Here is a 21,943-nt window from a genome sequence, read left to right as displayed (position 1 = left end):
TGTCTCCCCTCCAACACACAGGTGGACAGCGACAGCCTCTGAGGACAAAATCAGGTCCTTCCAGGCATCTACTGTTTGACCTTGGGTTAGATGACATAGAGCCTCAGTTTCCACATCTCTAAGATGGGAATATAATCAATATAATGATAATGCCTTTTGTGAAATGAAGACTTAGCCGGCACACAGGAGTCGGGGAAACCTTTCCACCATGCTGGTAGCCTCGCCCAGAAATAGACCTCCCAGCAAACGCTCAGGTGAAGGCACCTGTCTTCCCACATGTCCAGACAGAACCAGTTGGCTGTGTCTGCCTTTTGACCCCAACACTTAGAGGGGGCTGTGCAGAAAGTTTCCAGGAGATCCCAGGATCCTTGGGATCAGGAGCTCTAGATGGATGCAGAGATAGAAGCACAAAGGGTGAACTTCCCCACCCTGTATCTTGTGGAAACTGTCTCCTAGCCTCTACCCAGCACGGAGAGGAAATAGATTGAATGGGGTTTATGTCTCTTTAAAACCACAAATAACCTCATTTTTTTTTTTTCTGCTTAGCCGTCCCCTGGCCTCCTCTTCCCCGTCCTTCCTGCTCTCATCTTTTGATTGACAAGCGTTGAGGAGATGGATTCCTAAGTCCCTCTCCAGGTTTGTCCCTCGTTACCAACTCCAGATGGCCCAGAGTTTTAGAGGGGACCTCCCCTTTGAGGGGGCTTGGAGCCTGGCCAGGACCTCAGCACCTTGGTCCCTCATGGTGGCCAGGGAGGTCTGAACCCCTGCTAGGCAGAGGGCCTCAGCGTCTTCAAATCAGAAAGGCTGGTGACGTGTGTCCACTCCTCCAGCCCCTTCAGGCTTCCACACATCCCCCGCCCTGGTGACAGGGCCACTTGCAAATCCCCAGGATGATGATACAGCAGGCCCGGCACAGACAGGTCGTGACTCTGAGAAAGGCTGGGACGGGTGCCTTCACCAGAGCCACACTCCCCGGCCTGACAGTCCTGGATTGGGGGCAGGTCTGCAGGTGCTCACCTGGGGCCAGAGTGGCGGAGGGAGGATGAAGCCCCTTCCCTACTGCTCCAATGGGACTGTCTCTAGAAAACAGCAATTTATAAAGTGCCTTGAAGTGGGGTCCCCACACCTGGGCTGGGGAGAGGCTGACCCCCATTTCCTCCCCCAAGAAACAGGTGCCTGGGGCCCCCAGGAGAACCTAGGATTGGAACTCAGAGTAGCCCCTCTTTTGGACCTTGGCCTTGGAATCACTGGGCCTAAATCCTTGGACCCTGAGTCTTTGGACCCTAGTCCAAGAGAGAAAAATTAGTAGGACCTAAATTACGACAGAGACTTGGATCAGTGGATGACTACCAGAGCTTCTGCCTGGGCCGGGTGCCTGTGTCTGTGTCTGTCCCCAATGTCCATGCACCTGCGTACACGAACCCGAGATTTCAACAGAATTTTCCAAACACTCAAGAAATCTTTCTCCCATCTCCCTGGGTCATACCCCTTAGCCTGTAGTCCTCTCCCCAGGCCAAGGGATACAGTCCCCATTAGTAGGGGACCTTATTTGTGAGTATCTCCAGACTCGGATACCGGAGCATCAGGAGAAATTTATGAGCCGAGATGCATGAACCCGGGGTGTTCATATTTCTCCTCAAAAACAAACAGGCAGACCCTGTAGGTGCCAGGGTGGGTGGCATATAAATATGTACAGAGGGAGGGCGGCAGGATGAGAAACGCTAGCAAGTGACAAGCAGGAGATGGATCTCCAGGGCCAGGTGACGGGGCCATAAATTTCCGGCCGTGAACCTGGAGCGGATGGTGGAGTTGCCGCGGACATTGGATCCATTCGTCATCTCCCCCACCTTGCCCTTCCCCTTTTTGTTTTCCGACATGGATTCAGTTTCTTCCAATGGAGCCTCAGATGTCAGCTGGCCTTGAGTGGCTCTTTGTTGGGTGGCTGTTGGGGGAGTTACTGCAGGGATTTTGGTGTCATCTCTCCATGATACACAGGGAGAGACTGAGGCCCTGGTAGGACCCGGTGTGGTCCAGGGTTGCGCAGTGAGCCGGGGCAGAGAGGTGGGGCAGGGAGGTGTCCACTGCGTCCTGTTGTGCTGGTTCAGGTCAGGAGTTTGAGCAAAGCAGGGGTTACCTTGGCTGCTGGGGCACTTATTTCCCCCATGTAGTCCCTGCTAACCACTAGCACCAGAGGGGAGCAAGAAGTGGTGGCGGCTACAGCCATGAGATACTTCTCTGCAGTCCCCACCCAACCCCGGCTACTTTCCTGAGATTCTCCCTGTTGGTCTCCTAGAAGGGGCGGGCAGGGCAGGACCTGGGGAGATCAGCCGTGGACTCCCGGACATCTGAGCTAGAAGAGCCACTGGGGACCTTCTGTGTCCTCTGCTGGGAGTCTGGGACAACACCGTGGTCCAGAGATGGGGAGGCAGCAGACATACAAACACCCCTGCTCCCTTCTGGCAGAGCTCAGCAGGTCGGGCTCCATGTCCCAGAAGGGTTTAGCACCAATTGCCCAAGGACAGGGGGCAAGTGAGTGGTGGAGTGCTGCTTGCACTCAGGCCTCGGGTGGCCAGGACAGGCCTTGTCGACTCCCTGTTGGTCTCCCAGAAGGGGCGGGCAGGGCAGGACCTGGGGAGACCCGGGGCGGGCCATGCCTCGGTGTTGAGGAGTCCCAACAAGACCAGGTGCAGCAGGGAGCTCAGCAGGGAGCTCAGCAGGGCCTGCGGAGCCTTCTTGGGTAGGATACAGAATGGCTGTGGCTCATCCCTCTGTCTCTGTGCCCTGGGGGGTGAGCAGGAGTGGGTGGGGAAATTGAGTCATAGGGTGACCCAGTGTCTGAGCACTGAGCTGCTCCACAGCAACCCTTCTTCTGCCCACTTGGCCATGACTCCTGGGGCTCTTCCGTCCTGGGGGACCCGAGTCTCAATGACTCAGCCTCCCTTCTTGCCCTAACGGTGAGCCTTCTCTCCTCAGGACTCATGGCCCAGTTCTTCTTCAGGGGTCTACTGTCCTGTGAACCATCCCCATGTTCCTCTGCCCCAAGCCCTGGGCCCTTGCAGAGGAGGAGTCCGGCTGCCCTTAAGGTGCAGGCAGGAATCATGGAGGAGCTCTGTCAGCAGCTGGAGGGTGCTGGCCAGCCGAGGACTGGACTGCGAACATCTGCGGCCCTGGGGGCTTCTGCTGCAGGCAGCTCCTCAGCCAGCTCCGGAATGGTCTCTGGCAGCTGCAGGGAGAGAGCCTGGTGGAAGGACCTTAGGGGCCAACGCAGGGACTCGGCCTTGCTTCTCTCTCTCTGCAATGCCCCAGCTCCCCAAAGTGAGGCCGGGTTTGAGAGGGCTGGGTTTGATGAGCCACAGCCTGGCCAGGAAACCCCCCTCAACCCTGTCCATCGGCTACTGGCCACTGAGCTGGCACAGCCTCTGATGCAATCCCTCCATCAGACAGATGGAGAAACTGAGGCCCAGTAGGACAGTGAGCTGGTGTCCGGGCAGAGAGTCACCCAGGCCCAGCCCTGTGCCTGACCACCTCTGCCCCTATGCCTGACCTCCTCCCCCCATCTCAGGGAGGGCTAGCATCTTTTCAGGCCCCTGCCTCAATGGTGGGGGCTGACTCTCGGGGTGGAGGGGAGGGTAAGCAGCCCACAGGCCACTGTGACTCTACCCTGTCAACCCCCAGCCCTCCGAAGCTCTCTGCCATATGCCCCTCCCACGGTTCCTCTGTGAGGGGTGGTGGGATCCAAAGCATTTACAGGGCACAGAGGGAGTTGAGAGCTTCTCATGCGTGCAGGGAGCGGGTGACAGGAGGCTCCAGGGTCTGCCCCATGCAGTGTGCACACCTGGCCAGCACCGCCCCCACCTCTGGAAATGGTTGGATCCAGCCGGAATCCTGCCTGGGATGGGAACCCCGGAGATGACTGACAGCCAGGAGGCTCCCTCATGTTTACCCACAGATCCGAGTTTTATTTTCAGCAGGATCAAACTCAGGCACCTCTTAGTCATTAACTTCTTCTAGTTTAATAAACACAGAGGCACAGGCAGCCACATGCCCACCCCACGCAGGCAAGAGGATGGCTCCTGGCTGGCCTTGGGGCTGGGAGTCCTGTATGGAAAAAGGGGCCGTGGCCACCTGCCAGGGCTCTCTGGACCCTGCCTGAGCACACGGTGGGCACTGTAGAGGCCTTGGGGAGTGCATGGGGAGCAAACCTCTGGACACTGTCAGCAACAGCTGCGTGGCTTCATCGCCCCTGTTGCTGGGGAAAGGCCTCAGCCAGTGCCCCGGATGTGCCCCCAGCACAGACGCTCTGCCAGGCGCCTCCAAAGGCCTTCCTGGAAGCCCGAGGGACTGGGGCCTTCAGGATGTGTTTCCTGATCCTGGACCATAGGCCAGGATCCTGCGTTGGGCCCCAGCTGGGAAGTCAGAGCGCTGACCAAGGGGCACCCAGTTGAGATGGCCCAGGAAGCTCCCTGTGTGCCAGGAAAAGTGGGGATTCCTGACCACCTTGTGAGAGGTTGCCTGCCCTCTGCGGGATGGGGACATTATGCAGCATCAGGGCACTCTGGCCCCCTGTCCAGTGTCCCCAGGGACCTCTAACTTCTTGGTTTGCTGTGGTTTCAGGAGAGAGGTCACCCTCACCCCCTGTTTGTTGGTTCTCCCTGAGTGGACTATGTGCCAGGGCCTTTGCCGTCCCCTTGAGTGGCCTTCCTCAGGTGTAATAGCCCCCGCAGAAGCTCTGGGGGGTGGGTGTGCCCAGCAGCAAGGTCAGGGGTAGTCCAGCAGCTGCTCATGTGACCTGGGAGCAGGCCCCCTGCCTTCCATGTGTTAAATGGGTCTAGGGCAGCCAAGCCCAGGGTGCCAGGGCGGGGAGCAGAGCCCAGATGGGTGCTCTGGTCCCAAAGACTGCCCTGGGCAGGGAGACTCAGATTGTGGAGCCTCTGATGCAATGTGGCCTGGGTGGTCCCTTCCCCTCCCTGAACCTTGGCCTCCCCTCTTTAGGGTGGGGGCTGGGGGTGGAGCTCAGGGATAGAGCGCTTCCCTCACAGGCACCCGGCCTTTGGTTCAGTCCCCAGCACTGAAGAGAAATTGTCCACACATGTTCCGGGAAAAAACAAAGCTGCTCTGCTGCTTGCAGAATTCCCTGCACTTTGGATTCTGCCCCAGGGGACCCTCACTCAGAGCTGCGGTGGCGCTGGAGTCCTGTGGTGGCGGAGGAGGAGCTGGGGGACAGGAGGAGACCTCTGTTTTCTGAGAACGAGAAGGCAGGGAAAGGGGGTGCTGGGACAAGAAAGAGCAGGTGCAGAGCTGGGCACTTAGCATAGTGCTGGGCACTTTGGAGGAAGGGCAAGGCCAGTGTGGCCGAGCGCAGGGCTGGGAGTCGATTGAGAAGTCACGGGTCCAGGCTGCCAGGGTGTCGGAGTTCCTAGGAAGAGTCTGTCTTCTTCTGGTTGCCTGGGGAAGCTTTGGGGTTTGCAGCTGCCGAGAGACCAGTGGACGTGTCTGTTTAAACGGCCCCTCTGGCTGTAGGTGAAGAAAGAATTTTAAGGCTACGAGTCTCCATGGAGAGACGGCTGGTGTCTGGGAGGGTAGCCTCAACTGGGGCGATGAGGCTGGTGATGGGGGGACTCAGCGCATGAAACTCGTGTTTCGACATTGCTTAAAACGTTGGAGCTGTGTTCCTGTGGAGAAAAATATTCTGTAAAGCAAAACCCATTTTCCCATTTATATCCATTAGGAGATGAGGGACGCAGCCCTGGAGAGTATGATTGCATAAAGCAAATCCTGCTTCCCCTTTGACATCTGCTAAGATTTCAGAGATTTATTTTTGGGGGAGACAAACCCCTTGGGATCCCTGGGGGATGCTAGTGAGGGCAGAGCTCAGGGCCCACTTCCCCGGGTCCCGTCGGATCTTAGCTGTGAGTGGGTGCAGATGAGTGTCCGTGTGAGCACAGGACATGCACACGCATGTGCCTGTGTTCACAGACGTGTGCATGTGCACACCCTCCCTGGGCCCCTGGCCCCTTCCGCCCTCAGAGACTGGAGCAGGTGGCAGAGGCGGGTTCTGAATGTGCAGATGAACGTGAGACCTCTCAGTCTGAGGGCTTGGGTTCTATAAAATGAACTTGGCTGCTTTTTCTTTCTTTCTTTTTTTGCAAATTCACTCGAGTGGATGGGGGTTTAAGAGGAAGGTGCACACGGAGCTGCCTGGGCTCCTAATGGACCCTCACCTGTTGGGTCTGGAGCCACCCGGCTCCCCTATCCTGGGGAGACTTGGGGATAGACTTTGGGTTCCCAGGCATTTGCCATCATCTGGTTTATTTTGGTCCCCACCTTATGGTGTCCTCACAGAGCAAGAACAAGCTAGATCTGAAGGATGTGCTTAGCCAGAGACAGACTTTTAGAAAAAACAACTTACCAGAAATCCAGGGCGGCCACTGGCCTAATCCACACGAGTCAGGGATCAAATGGGAGGGCTCTGAAACGGGCAGCCCTGGCGCTGCGCAGCTGCCCCCAAACAGGAAAAGGTGCACCTTTACAGAGCAGGTGGTCGCGTCACCCACACCCTGACGGGTACCCCCAGAGGGAGGCCTATGCCTGCCTGTCTGCTGGCACAGATGCACGCACGAGCACAGTGTCACAGGGTCCTGGACCTCAGCCCACTGCCCAGATGGGACCTCAGCTCTTCTGCCAGCCCAACCATCCAGCCGCCTGCTGCCACAGACCCTCACTCTTGTCCAGCCTGGGCGCGCGGCAGGCCAGTGCCTCTGTGAATCTTCACGCAGCTGAGGCCGGTGCTGTGTGCCCATTTCACAGACGGGGAGACAGCGAGGAAGTGTCTTGGTCCAGGCCCATATCCACAGGGGCCAGAAGGCAGCTCTGCCGGTCTCTGAGCCCCACTCCCATTTTACGGAAGAGAGTGCTGCGCCTCAAGGGAAAGGGAAGCCCAGAGAGCTGATCCTGGTGGTCTGGGTGGAGGGTGACTGGCCAGTCCAACCCCACACGCTCCCTCTCCATTCCAACCCAGGGTTCTACATGCCCAGGGTGCAGGCTGCCCCCCACCCCCAGGCCCAGGAGTTGTTGAAAGTGCAGCCCCCCCCCCCCACCCGCCCAGGCTTCCTGACCCCTTGGCTTCTCTACCCCTCCAAGGTCCAGTGCACCAGGTACATCCTGCCCTGCCTGAGTGGCACCCTCGCCCCTGCATGGGCACCAGGGTGACCCCTGTCTTTTCATGCCTGTCCACCAGAACGAGTGAGGGAGTCAGTGTCACAGCCCTAGTGACACAGGACATTAGAGCGAGGAGAGAGCCAGCGTGGAGGGGGCCGTCATGGGCACATGGACACACCAGTGAGCCTCCCAAGCACCAGGGACGCCTGCGTGGGAGGTGCCACCCCGGTTCCCACTGCCCGTTTCCAAGATGGAGGGGAGGGGAGGGGCAGAGACGAGGGCAGCACAGAACCAGCAGCACCTGAAGCAAATGAGCTTTCGCTGACACCGCAGGCGTGTAAGAGAGTGACGGCACTGTCACAGCTGTCACTCACATGACGGTCTATCCAGAGGGCAACGTGCACCTTTCAGTGCACACGGAATACAGAGGACTGTTAAGAACTATTTTATGACAGCAGAGGGGACAATTTAGGCAGAGTGGACAAATTCCTAGAAAGACAGAAAATCACCAAAACCGATTCAATAAGAGACACAACATCTGAGTAAAAAAAGAAAGAAAAAGAGCAATTAATTTACAACTTCTCACAAAGAAAAGCCCAGGCCCAGATGGCTGGAGTAGTAAATTCTGTCAAGTATGTGAAAAAAAAAAAATATATATATATCAATCCTTCAGAAACTTGGAGAAAAAGAAAGGGAAACATTGCACATATTCTGTGATGTCAGTGTTTTCCCTGATGCCAAAACCAGACAAAGATGTCACAGGAACAAACACACGACCTGTCTCAGGAACAAAGATGCAAAGATTCTTAACAAAGATAGCAAACCAAAGCCAGCAACACACAGATAGACCCCATGGTGGGATTTCTCCCAGGAATGCAAGGTTGGTTTGTCTCCTGAGCATCAACCCTGTGACATACACACTAAGACAGAAGGACAAAAGCCGCATCAGCATCAGATAGATGTGGAACAGCATTTGACAAAATTCCAACACCCACTGTGGAAAACTCGGAAGCCAGCATCAGAAGGGAGCCCCTTCCTCAATGTGATAAAGGTGGACCCCACAGCGGACGTCATCATTCCCGGCTCCCGGCCAGGAAGTCAGGACACAGGACTCACTTGTCAAAGATGAGGGTGCTCCTTCCCTCACTCATGTGGTGGACACCTACTAGGCCTGGGCCTGGGTCTCCAGATATTGTCTTGCTGCTCCCATTCTGAACTGGTCTAGGCTCATTCTGAACTGGTCTGTGGCCCAAAGTGGTACTGGAACACCTTAGTTATAGGTGCATCCAAGGACGATCATAAAAGGGACAGAATTCCAAGTCAGATTTTAGGAGTCCCCCTGCTTTGAGTGCAAAGCATCAGATGACTGGATGGCTTCCGGGGCTTGTGAGGTGATCTGGGGGCCATCCTCTGTTGGAACAAGACCCTGAGTGGCTTTGAGAGAAGCCTGCTCAGCTTACAGGCATGGCCCTGGCAGGATGCTTGCTCATTCACACTGTGCACCACCCCTTTCTCTGAGCACTTCCCCAAGAGATAATGCATGCACTGCACGTCCATTGTTGCAAGTGTGGGATTCAGTAATATTCATACATTTATGGTGTTGCACAACCAGGGCTACAAACCAGTGTTAGAGCACTTCCATCAGCTCGGGGGGGGGGGGGTCCCTCCTGCCTATTTGCAGCCAGTTCCCCATCCCAACACCGACCCGCATCCCGTCTTTACAGAGTTACCCTTTGGACGGTTCATGTCAACATAATAACAAAATGAGCGCAGTGCTCCGTGTGGTTCATTCATGTGGTGGTGTGTGTCAGCGGCCTGTTTGTTTTATCACTGACCCGTATCCCATCGTATCACCATACCAGGGACCATGGATGGACATCTGAATCGTTCCCAGCGTGGAGCCATTGTGAACCCAGCCGTGATGTTAGTGCACCAGCCCCTGGGTACACAGGTCTTCATCTCTCCTGGGTAGATTCCTTGGGGTGGAATTGCTGTGCTATCTGATAAGTTTATATTTAAATTCTTAACCCACTGCCAAATTGGCAGGCTTCCAAATTGGCTGGACCATTTTGCATGCTCATCGGCAAATGTAAAAGGGCTGCTTGCTCAGAGCACTTGCTGTTTTAGGTCTTTTTTTTTTTTTTTTTTTTTTTTGAAAAAAAGAGAATCCAAGCAGGTGTGCAGAGGTATCTCATGGTGGTTTCCATTTGCATTTTCCAGGTGACCAATGAGGTCAAGCATCTTTTCCTACGTTTGTCAGGCACCCATGTTTCTTCTTGGATAAAATGTCCATTCAAATCTTTTGTCCATTTTTAATGGGTTGATCTTATTTTCAAAACTATGGTGAGAGGTCTATATATTTTTATGGATGCAGGTTCTTTACCAGAATTGTGATTTTCAGAGCCAGGTGTGGCAGCACATGCCTGTAATCCTAGCTGCTTGGGAGGCTGAGGCAGGAAGATCTCCAGTTCAAAGCCAGCCTTAGCAACTTAGCAAGGCCCTAAGCAACTTAACGAGACCCTGTCTCCAAATAAAATATAAAAGAGGGCTGGGGATGTGTCTCAGTGGTTAAGTGGCCTGCTTTTAATCCTTGGCACAAGAAAAAAACAAAAAAAGATTTCTAAGCCTCTTGTTCTCAGCTATAGCTTGTCTTTCCTTTTCTTAATGGTTATCTCTCTGGACTGCACCTTTGTCTCAAAGTCCAGTTTACCAATATTATTTTCTTTTATGAATCATGGTTTTGGTTTCTTTGCCTAATTCAAGGTCACAAAGATTTCCCTCTGTCTTCTTCCAGGAGTGTTATAGTTTTAACTCTTAGGCACAGATTTACTGACTGATTTCAGTTAATGTCTGTGTATGATATGTAAAGATCAAAGTACATTTTTTTGGTATCCTTTTTTTTTTGAAAAATACTATCTTCTCTGCATTGAATTTTCTTGGAACCATGAACGTCAGAGTTTATTTCTGGATTCTTACTTCTATTTCTTTGATGTAGACATTGATTCTTAGAGCGTTACCACACTGTCTTGAATACTGTAGCTTTGTGGTACATTTTGAAATTAGGTAGTTGTCAATCCTCCAGATTTGCTTTTTTTTTTTTTCAAAATTGCTTTGGCTCTTCTAAAGTCCTTTGCAATTCAATGTAAACTTTAGGATCAGCTTGTCAATTTCTGCAAAAATGCCTGCTGAGATTTTGATGTGCTTGTGTTTAATTTACAGATCCATTGGGGAATCGTAAGCCTTCTAATCCACAAACATGCCATGTCTTCTCATTTATTTGGATCTTCTTTAATTTCTCTTAGCAATTTGTTCACTGAATGTCTTTAGTTAAATTTATTCCTTAATATTTGGTCTTTTAACGATACTACAAATGGAATTATTTTCTTCATTTCATTTTCGGATGGTTTGTTGACAGTACAGAAGAATAAGATTGAGTTTTGTATATTGATCCTCTTTGTCCCACGATCTTGCCAACGCAATTATCAGGTTATTAGTTCTAGACTTTTGTCATTTTGCTTACAATTTTCTACATGCTGGATAATGTCATTTGCAAATAAGGAGGGTTTACATCTTCCTTGTCAAACGGCATGGATTTTTATCTCCTCTTCTTGCTTTGTAACACCAGAATAATGTTGATCAGTGGAGGTGCTTTGTTCCCCTAGTCTTAGGGGAAAAGTGTTGGGTCCTTCCCCATTAAGGATGACGTCAGCTGTGGGGTCCACCTTTATCACATTGAGGAAGGGGCTCCCTCCTGATGCTGGCTTCCGAGTTTTCCACAGTGGGTGTTGGGATTTTGTCAAATGCTGTTCCGCATCTATCTGATGCTGATGCAACTTTTGTCCTTCTGTCTTAGTGTGTATGTCACAGGGTTGATGCTCAGGAGACAAACCAACCTTGCATTCCTGGGAGAAATCCCACCATGGGGTCTATCTGTGTGTTGCTGGCTTTGGTTTGCTATTTTTGTTAAGAATCTTTGCATCTTTGTTCCTGAGACAGGTCGTGTGTTTGTTCCTGTGACATCTTTGTCTGGTTTTGGCATCAGGGAAAACACTGACATCACAGAATATGTGCAATGTTTCCTTTTCTTTTTCTCAAAGTTTCTGAAGGATTGATATATATTTATATATTTTTTTGGACATATTTGACAGAATTTACTACTCCAGCCATCTGGGCCTGGGCTTTTCTTTGTGGGAAGATTTTAAATTCATGGATCTTCTAAATTTTTTTTTTTTTAATCCAGAAGTTCTATCTCTTATTGAATCGGTTTTGGTGATTTTTGTCTTTTTAGGAATTTGTCCACTCTGCCTAAATTGTCCCCTCTGCTGTCATAAAGTAGTTCATAATAGTCCTTTATGTTCCCGTGTGCCCTGAAAGGTGGATGGAGCTCTCTGGGTGGACTGTGGTGTGTCGGCTGTCAGAGCCGGTGACAGTGCCATCCATTCTTCTGCAGGCTGCTGGGTTCTGGTTCTTCCTGTTGTTGAGAGCACAGTTCTGAAACCTCCAACTGTTGGGTCTCAGTGATCTATTTCTCCTTTCCATTCTGTCCGTTTTTGCCCTGTATATTTTGGGACTTTGTCTTCATGAGCATATTCAATTAGGATTATTGAGGTATTGACATATTTATCACCATGAAATTATCTCTCTTTGTCTTTGCTCATATTTCTTGTCTTAAAGTATATTTATACTTCTTCTGGCTGGGTTACAGCTGCTGTTTGTTTGTTTGTTATTTTGGGGGTGCTGGGATTAGTTCCTGGGGCCCCTGTGGTGCTGGGCAGGTGCTGTGCCCCTGAGCCACACCCAACCTGGCAACAGTTGGCATCCAGATCTTTTTCTATCCATTTACTTCCAACATATTTGCACACTGGAAATAAAACATGGCTCTTTAGACGATATACGTATTTGGATCTCCTTCTTTCAATTCAACCTGACAATCTCTGCCTTTTAATTGGGCCGTTCAGCCCATTCATTTTAGTGTTTTTTATTTCCTAGGGCTGCTATTTTTCTTGGTTGTTTTTTTATGTCTCATGTCATTTTCCCCTTTCCTGACCTTTTTTTTTTTTTTTCAAATTAAGCAAATATTTTGACTGTGCCACTTTAATTCTGTGGTGCTGTTGAACTTTCCATTTCAGTTATTATGTTTTTCAACTCTGAATTTTCTGTTTTAAAGCGAATCTGTCTCCTCGCTGAAGTTCTGTCGTTTTTTTACTCATTGTCATTCTCTCCTTCTTTTAATCAGTTTTCTTCCTTTCTTTGAACATATTTATGCTGGCTGCTTTGAAGCCTCTGTCTGCTTGGTTGGTGTGTGTGTGGGGGTGATGGCAGTTTCTATTTGATTTCTCCTTCGCAGCCAGGGCCACTCCTTTTCTGTTTCCATGTCTCATAATTTTGTGTTGAAAATGGACAGTTTGGCGATGGATCGTAGTGGCTTTGGATTCTGATTTTTTTTTTTTTAACCCCTGAGAGTTGCCAGTATTGCTAGATTTTCTTGTTTCCTTAAGTGTTTGGTAGTTTACCTGGACGAGAGCTGTGAAATCCATTTTCCATCAGTGACCACGGATGTCTCTGTTCTTCTTCCTTTAGAATCCCTGCTTTTAATTATTTACTTGTTCTGATTAGTTACCCATGACCGTTAGAATGCATTTTGACACATCAAACATAAATGGAGCATAACTTCTCATTCTTGTGGTCGCACATGATGTAGAATCACACCGGTTTTGTAATCATGAATGCACACTGGGTCATAATGTCCGATTCATTCTGCTATCCTTCCTGCCTCCATACCCCTGCCCTGTCCATCACGACCCTCTGCCTAGTCCTTCCCTAGCCCTGCCCCCTTATTGCAAATTAGCATCCAGGTATCAGAGACAACATTTGGCCTTTGGTTTTGGAGGATTGGCTTATTTTGCTTAGTATGAAAATCTCCATCCATTTACCTGCAAATCTGGCTTCCTGGGGACTACCTCTCTGTGTAGCTTTGAGGTCAATGACTGGCTGAGGGTTGGGTCAAACACTGGGAGCTGGGAGCCGGCCAGATTCCTGCTGCCTGGGGACTCATCTGCAGGCGGGTCTAGGAGTCTCTGCAAAGATCAGCCAGGTGTGAAGGCTTGCTTCCTGCCAGACCTGGGGGGGGGCTCTCTGAGGGGCAGGAAGGGCTGAACTGCTTGGTCTCTGTTCTGCTGGTGTGTACCCGCCGCCCGTCACTGGGCTCTGTGACTGTCACATTCCATGTCTCTCTGTGTCAAGTTCTGACTACGGTCTGTTGCTGCCCTGCCTGGATCCCAGTTTCAGCCCTGAAGACTCTCGCTGGTCTTCCCCCTGTGCTCATCACTGAGACAGGCAGCTGAGCATGACTTCCGTGTCCCTGCTCCAAACCAAATCAACCCCTGGCAGAGAAGCTTCCAGCGTTCCTGGCCTGCCCTGCTCACGTGACCGCAAGAACTGATCTGGGGTGGAAGCCGGGGATGCAGGAGGCAGGAGCTGTTCCTAGTACAGATGCCCTCGTCTTAGCCAAAGTTCTGTCATTTTTCATAAGTAAATCTCTTTGGTCAATTTCCAGGATGATGAAATGATTATTTTTGAGAACTCTGCTTAGTTCATGGCTGTGTTTTTGTAAGAGGATTTGGCAAATCTTTTACTATGCTTTGTTGGAAGTCCCACCCCCCCATTCCATAATATGCTCTTTTAAAAACGTTTTTATTTTTATTTCTTAGTTTGGTACCAGGGAATGAGTGAACCCAGGGGTGCTTAACCATTGAGCCACATCCCTGGTCACCCCTCACCCTGCTTTTTTTCAGACAGGGTCTCACTAAGTTGCTTAAGCTGACCTCAAACTTGGGATTCTCCTGTCTCAGCCTCCCAAACCACTGGGATTACAGGTGTGGGCCGCCGCACTCAGCAAAACAAAGTTTTTTAAAAAGTAACATATGTAGCTTCATGAAATATCACAAGGTGAAATCCATACAAGAACCACGAAGGCCAAGAAATAAAATATGGCCTTCATCTTGTGTCTCGTGGGGCTTTCTGAGGGCTCTGTGACCTCTCCGTTATCCTGATTTGCAATCCCATTTTTAGACTTGATATAGGTGGAACCACAGTGGTACATGTTCTTCCAAGGCTGGCTGTTTTGCTCAGAACAGTGTATCTGAGAGCCAAATGTTATTATAGAGATAGCCTGTTCATTTTCAGTGCTGTGTAGTATTCCACTTATCTATTCTACTACTGGTGGCTATTTAGGTTTTCAGTGATTATGCATAGTGCTGCCATGAACGTCCCTGTACTTACCTTTTGGTGGACATGTGCGCTTACTTCTACTGGACAAATACTTGGGTAAGTAATAAAGTTATAAGTTATGAACACTTTCAATTTTAGTAGATTCTGCAGAACAGTTTTTCAGAATGGTCGTACCCTCCCATGAGCACTAGATGGATGTTCTGCTTGTTCTGTTTCTTTGCCAACTCTTGATAGTTTCCGTCCTTTCCACTTTAACCCTTCTAGTGAGGACTTTTTCTTTCTTTCTTTCTTTTTTTTTTTTTTGGTAATTTTATTGGCCATTTGAATTATCCTCTTTGCAAAGTTTGTGTTTAAAACTCTCACCCCTTCTTCTAGTTGCTGCTTGTCTTTATCTGATACATTGGTAGGAATTCCCTCTCAGTTCTTTTTTTCTTGATTCTATGCATTGGTTGATCTTTTTACTCTGCCATTGTGTCTTCTAATGAGAAGATGCTTTTTGCTTTAAGGTTGTCCAAATTATCCTTTAGGATGGATGCTTTTTGTTAGCTCATAAAGAAACATTTGACCCCTCCCATTCTTGAAGATGCTCCTCCATGTGATTCTTGGGAAGCCGTGCTGTTTTATCCTTGATGTCGGAAACATCATCCCACCCAAAATTCATTTTTATCTGTGGAATGAGGATGGGATCAAGTTTCAGGTCTTCCCATCTCTATTGATCCAGTTGGTCTTTTGCTTTTTTTTTTTTTTTTAACCTTTATTTTACTTGTCTATTTTTATGTGGTGCTGAGGGTTGAACCTGGTGCCTCACACATGCTAGGAAGTGCTCTAGCAGTGAGCCACCGCCCCAGCTGATCTTTTTCTTTTTAATGAAAAGTGTCATCTATTTTTGATAGCATTATTTCATTTAAACTTTTTGAGATCATCATACAGTTCCAACACAATAATTCAGAGATTCCATGTATCCCATATCTGGTTTCCTCCAGAGGTAACATCTTCCAAATTATAGCACCATGTCACAACCAGGACGCTGACGGCAATCGATCCAGACACTGCAAGTCCCATCACACAGAGATCCCTCTCATTGCTTTATTTATGTATTCAGCGCTGGGCCTGAGCGTGCTAGGTGAGCGCGCTAGGTGAGCGCTCTGCACTGGGCCACACCCACCTGGCTGGTTCATGGCCACACCCGCCTCTCTGACTCCAGCCTCCTCTCTGACCCCTGGCCACCTCTAATCCATTCTCTATTTCTGTGATTTTGTCATTTCAAATATGATCTATAAATAGAATCATCCACCGTGTAACTTTTGGGGATTAGATTTGCTTTCACTCACCCAAATTTCCTCGAGATTATTCCAAGTCGTTAGGTTTATCAATCGTTTTTCTTCCTCCTCCTCCTCTTCCTCCTCCTCCTCCTTTTTTAATAATTGAGTGGTGACATCCTTTTTTAACCTGGGCCTCTCTATATGCTCCACTGTATGTAGAATAAACACATGCATGTGGGCACACTCGTGTGTGTGCCTGTGACTGTGCAAGGGGGATGCAGGGAACAACAGACTCCCAGCTCAGTCCGCAGAGCCACAGCTTGCTAATGAATGGTGCCTGTATTTCTGGGTGTTTGGGACATTTGATCTGGGGGCTTCTACACTGAAGCAGGTCAGGTGCCCCATGGAGCTGACGGACCCTGTTCCCCTGGGATCTGCAGAGGCTCAGCTGGGCACCCTCATCCTGCCTCAGCTGGGTGGAACCCAGGTGCGCCAGACACCCCTGAGAAGCTGTGGAGTTGGTGGCAAGGACAAAGCATTCCTTGTCCCTTGATTTACTTTGTTGAATGCCCTCACCACATTGTCCGCTCACAGCCCCCCGAGCCAGCCAGCTTCCCTGGTTGTGGCCCGACTTGGAGCCTCTGCAGTCATGTGCTCGTTGCAGACAGAGAAGGTCTTGGCCAGGTCCACACAGTCCTAGGGCAGGGCCATTGTGTGTGTAGGGGGGGACAGGGACAGGGGTTTGATCCCTTCGCTTCTGAGGACTTTGTGAGGCCCAGGAAGGATCAGAGCCAATGCAGTGACAGAATGAGTGCCCCTTGAGCCATCTGAGCCCCTGGCATCCTGGAAATGCACTAGGACAGGATCTGGGCTCCCGCCCTGGAACACTACCTTCTTGGAACATGAGTTGCATAAATGAATAATGGGTGGGTAGGTGGATGGATGGATGATTGGGTGGGTAAATGGGTGGGTAGATGGACGAATGGGTGAGTGAACAGATGAATGGATGGGTGACCACCGAATGGAGGGGTAGGTGGATGTGTGGGTGGATGGATGGGTGCATGGGTGCATGGATGGGATGGATGGATGGATGGATGGATTCACGTATGGGGATGGGCTTATGTATGGATGGGTGGATGAATAGGTAGACGAATGGTTGGGTGGATGGGTGGGTTCATGGATGAGTGGATAGATGATGCATGGGTGCATGGATGGATGGATGGATGGATGGGTGAATTCACGTATGGGGATGGGCTTATGTATGGATGGGTGGATGGATAGGTAGATGAATGGTTGGGTGGATGGGTGGGTTCATGGATGACATGGATGGGTGGACTAGTGGGTGGGTAGGTGGGTGGGTACCTGGATGAATGGGGGCATGAATGGGTGGATAGATAGATGCAAGGTGCCTGGTTGGGTGGATGGATGGACAGACAGATGGACACATGGGTGGATAGATAAGTGAATAGATAAACATATTTCTGGGTGATGCAGGATGTAGAATGGATGATGAATATAGATGTCCCTACAGGGATATGGGAAATGACAATGTCAGTATGCACAGGGGTTTGGAAGAAAGCGAGTTTGGAAGCCCCCAGATCAAGAGACTCACCGACGTCACCAAACTGCATACGGAGACTACAAAGCCCAAAGAAGTGGCTTGACCAGACTCATGGGGTCAGGCAGTAGCACAGCTAGCCAGATGGTTTTTTCTCCCACCACACCCTACCGGGGAGAACTGGGGTCTGAAGCAGGTCAGGTGCCCCATGGAGCTGACCCATCCTAGCAGACAGGTCAGTTAGAGACGCCGGGGCTGTACGTGGTTACTACTGTTGCTCTGCAGCCTCAGAGAGCAACTCCTGACCACAGTTATTGAGCGCCTCCTGTGTGCCTAGCCCTGTATTAGACCCCGAGGGATTCAAGTTGGACAAGGCCCTGTGGTTTGTGACATGAGGGGACTTTCACACCCCCCTCAGTTTGCTCATCTGTGGAATGGGGTGGGGGTCCAATCTGTGCCTCTGAAGAATGGCTGGGCTGGGCCTCCAGCCTCCTGGGCCTACCTTCTCCTGCCCCCCTGGTTCTTGACCGCCCCAGCCCTACATCCTGCATGTTGGCCACGGGGGTAGCTGTCCCCTTGGCCTGTGATGGGTGTGAGAAATGAGGGCCTGGCGGATACCGCGTGGCGGACGGCTCCCTGAGGGGCTGTCTTGGCTCTCTGCACCCAGGACGTTACCAAGCTCTATCTAAAGGTTGGGCCAGGGAGCCCAGGAAATGTTTAACTTTGAAAAATGGACCTTCACAGCTCATTAGGCCTCAGCGGCGTGGCCCGGCGCCTCCGGCGGCCTGGGGGAGAGGGAGATGCCAGGGCATGAAATCGCTGAGGTATTTAAAGGCCGATTTTGCATTCCTGACCAGCAGCGTCTGCCTGCCCAGCCCAACAGTACCAGGCTCTGGGTCGGGTTGGCGCATTGTGTCCACGAGCCCAGAGCCCAGGGCAGGCAGGGGGGCTGGTGGGCCAGAAGGGCTGGGCATCGGGGCTCCTGTTGTCTCCTGAGCCCTGTGACCTGACCCGACGTTGGACCCTCCCGGAATCTGCCACGGACAAGGCCCTTCTTGACTCTGGGCCTCAGTTTCCACAATTGCACGGTGGTCTGTGTGCCAAGCGGCACTTCAAGTCTCAGAAGCAGAGACTGGTTATAAAGGGCCCCAAGGGGCAGTTGAGAGGGGCTCCAGGGGCATAGCAGCCTTGCTCAGGGAGGCAACCACAGGGCACCGGCCTGGACCCAACTGCAGGCCCCCAGTGGCCCAGTTCGCACCGTGGTGGCTGCAGGGACCAGCTCCCCTGCTGTATGGGCTCCCTCGGCTCCGGGTGTCTGCTCATCCTCTGGGGGTGCTTCTGTCCTCCGAGCCTGGCAGGTGGGGTGAGGGCAGGGAGTCGGGCTGGGAGCCAAGAGTTGCACGGAGGGGCACATCTGCATGGAGCCAGGAAAAGACAGCCAGGAAAAATCGGAGCTAATCATTAGAGGTGGCCGCTGCCACAGCTCTCCAAACACGGAAAATTGCATTACGTTAGCTTCTGGTCTTCATCCTGGATCGGCCGGCCGCAGCAAAGTCGTGAGCAGGCGGCTGGGGGCTGGTGACCTGCCTGGCTGCAGCTGCCTCTGGCCGAGCGGGGGCTGGAGGTCAGGGCTGTTCCAGGAAGTTTTTTGATTCTTGGGGCTCTGTCCTCAGTCCTCACCAGCTCCAGAACTTTCTGAGGGCTCTGTGACCTTGGGCAAGTTACCTCCATCCTCTGAGCTTCTGTTTCCTTAATTGGAAACCAGAGGAGCTTCCTTAATTCCGACTGACCTCACAGAGTTGTGGAATTAAGGCGGAAGCCTGAGTGGCTTCCTTCCAAAGTCCTGTAGGGAACAGTGGTGCTCCCTGCCCTGGAGGAGAGGGTCTCTGTGCGTGGCAGTCCTGCTCTGCTGCCTGGGCTGTTACTCTTTCAGCCTCAGTTTTGTCATCCGTTTAGTCGGCACAGGCCAGTCTCTCCATTAACATGACCCAGGATTCAGCCCCCACCCAGGCAGGCCCATCTCGACCCTCCTTGGGGTTGGGGGGTCTCAGAAAGTGAGTGCCATGCTGTCAGTCCCCCAGTGGGCCGGTGCTGGGCTCTGAGTACAGGTGTTGTTTCCTTCCTCCACATCTTCTTGGGTTCTGTAGCTCCTGGGGGGTGGGGAGCCCAAGCCCTGGAGTCGTTTACAGCTGTATGGTTTCATTCAGGAGAACTGGGGCGCCTGGAGAGCCCAGGAGAGCCAGGAAGAAGTGGGGCTGGTTTGGAAGGAAACGCAGGGCAGAGTCCTGTCGGGGCTCCTGGTGTGCGTGCTCAAGCGGACAGGTGTATGCCAATCCCGCAGCGAGGGTTTGGATGGCCTCCCACGCCCGGGTTGGGGGGGGTGTGCACCACGTAGAGCATGAACGTGGGTAAGGCGGTGGGGGGGGACCCCCACACGGCTGCAGGTCCTCACATGGACGCAGACTCCTGCACAGGGGAGGCACACTTACAGAGGTGCCTGTGTGCACAGTCGTGTCACACCCCGGTGGTGCCACGACTCACGGAAACAGCCCGGGGCTGCAGTCCACACACGTGTGCATCCTCCGTGCGTCCAGACAGCTGTGTGCACCCACACTGGCCCCTCCTGCTCGTCCCCATGGCAACCCAGCAGTGTCCTGGTGAGGCGCAGAGCAGGTGTCTGGGAGACCTCGGTTGGTACCAGGAGCCACGTGATGGCTCCCCAGAGTGGCCGGGCCAATCGGAGACCCTGGGTAGAGGCTCCGGGCTGGGGAAGCCTTCCGGAAGCCCCTGTCTGGCTGTGATTCGTGCAAGGATGAGCAGGACACCCCTGTCTGGCTGGGCCGCCTGCCAGTGCTCAGCACTGACGAGCCCTGGTGGGACCGACTAGCAGGTGGCCCTTCGTTTGTCATCTTGTTCCCACTTTCTGGGAAGGAAAACCGAGGCTTGAAGCTGCTGCTTCCGTGAGCCCCCAGCCCAGGCAGACACAGGCCCCTTCCCTTCCCCTCTCCCACCTCCATGGAGGACGGAGGGACCTGCCCCCGACTCCAGCTCCAGCTCTCCAGGCTCGGGGAGGAGAAATGCTGTCACCTGAGGACCAGTGGGTCCTCTCTGCCAGGTGGCTCCCTGCTTCCCCTTGCCATTTGGCTAATTGTCAAAGACCTTTGCTGCAAGACCCGGGGCCCGGCCCCTCCCGTCTGCCTGTGAAGTCATCCGCTCAGTTGGCAGGGTTCCCATGACAACGGCAGTGACGTCACAAAGGGCTGGAGGAGGACGGCTGGAGGGAGGCTGGGGTGAGGCCAGGAGGGAATTCCTGGTTTCTCTCAGGCCTTCTAGAAAGATGAAACTCTGGCCACCGGCCACCCAGTAGGCATGGGCTGCGACTCTGGAAAATAGGTCCCCAGCCTTCCCTTTACCGCTCTGTGAGTTAGGAAACCCCTCTGTGAAGCCGTCAGCTCCCCTGGGACCCAGAGCCTCTCCTGCCCAGGTGCCAAGTCCCTTGCAGGAGCAAGGACATGAGGCATGAGCCTCAGATGCTGGGATGTCGCCATCATGTGCCTGGATGGCCTGACTGCTCCCGCCAAGGACTGCCTGGCTTTGAGGGTGGCTGACAGCTCCTCACCAGATCATTAGCTGTCCCCCCGACAGCTGTCTTTGGGGCACACGGGTCCACACTGGAGCTTCTCTTTGGACTGGCTTAAGAATTGTCTCAGGAAAAGGAAGCCGTAGGACAGGGGACACATCATACCCTGATCTCCACAGCAGCAGCAAGGGTCACCAGGTGCCCCTGCCCAGCTCGGCCAAACTCCACTCCCTGCAAGAGTGGATGCACAGCCCAGTGCTGGAGAAGGCACTTTGACACCCTCTCAGGTCCATCCTGCTGCTCCAGACACGTGTCTTGGGGCAAGATGGTGGCCTCGGCAGGCCTGGGGAGGGTCTGCGGCAGCGCTCTAGAACTGCCTGGTGCTGCAAGGATCCTGCCCGGGAACCCTGTGCTCCTGCCCTCCCCGACCTCCTCAAGAGGCCTCTGCCCCCCTCTGCTGCACCCCAGGGCTGAGATGCCCCCGGGAGAGGGAGCCCTCTGAACCCAGGGCAGGTGTGGACCCAGGCCTGGGCTGGATCCTGCCCGGGGGCAGGGAGGGGCACCTCCTCCTGACTTGTAGAGCCAGGTGCCATCTGGCGAAGGCCACGCTGGAAATGACCACAGGGCCACACACTAGCGGGGACGGTGGCTCCTCTAGGTGGAGCAGGCTGGAGGGGCGTCGCAGAGGAGGACACCTGGAGGTGACTTCCCCGGGCCGAGCTGCTCCTTCCTCACCCGGAGACCTTGGAGAAGTCATTGCCCTCCCAGACCTGGGCTTCTCAGCAGGGTCAGGGATGGTGGGGAGAAGGCGGGGACGGGCAGGGCAGAGAGAGCCCCATCTCTCCCTGGGCAGGAGAGAGGCCAAGTCAGGCTCCAGAAAGGAGCGTGGAGGGCCTCAAGCCCTGGCCCCCTGACTGAGAGCTCTCCTGCCCCTGGCCAGCACCGGCACTCAGAGAGGCCAGTCCTGTGACGGTTCTGTCCCCGTGCGCCTCCAGGGGTGCCGAGGCTCTTAGAGGGGTGTGTGCAGGACGGAGCCCCTGCTGGGAGCCAAGGAGCCCCTCTCTTCTCTCAGCCTCCACTGCCCCCCGCCCCTCCAGGAGGGACAGACACCTGCAGGCTGACCCCGCTGGCTCGGTCCTAGAGCAGCCAGGGCAG

Source organism: Callospermophilus lateralis, chromosome 19 (assembly GCF_048772815.1).
Source record: "Callospermophilus lateralis isolate mCalLat2 chromosome 19, mCalLat2.hap1, whole genome shotgun sequence".
In the NCBI taxonomy this organism is placed as follows: Eukaryota; Metazoa; Chordata; class Mammalia; order Rodentia; family Sciuridae; genus Callospermophilus; species Callospermophilus lateralis.
This window is presented reverse-complemented; position numbering follows the sequence as displayed.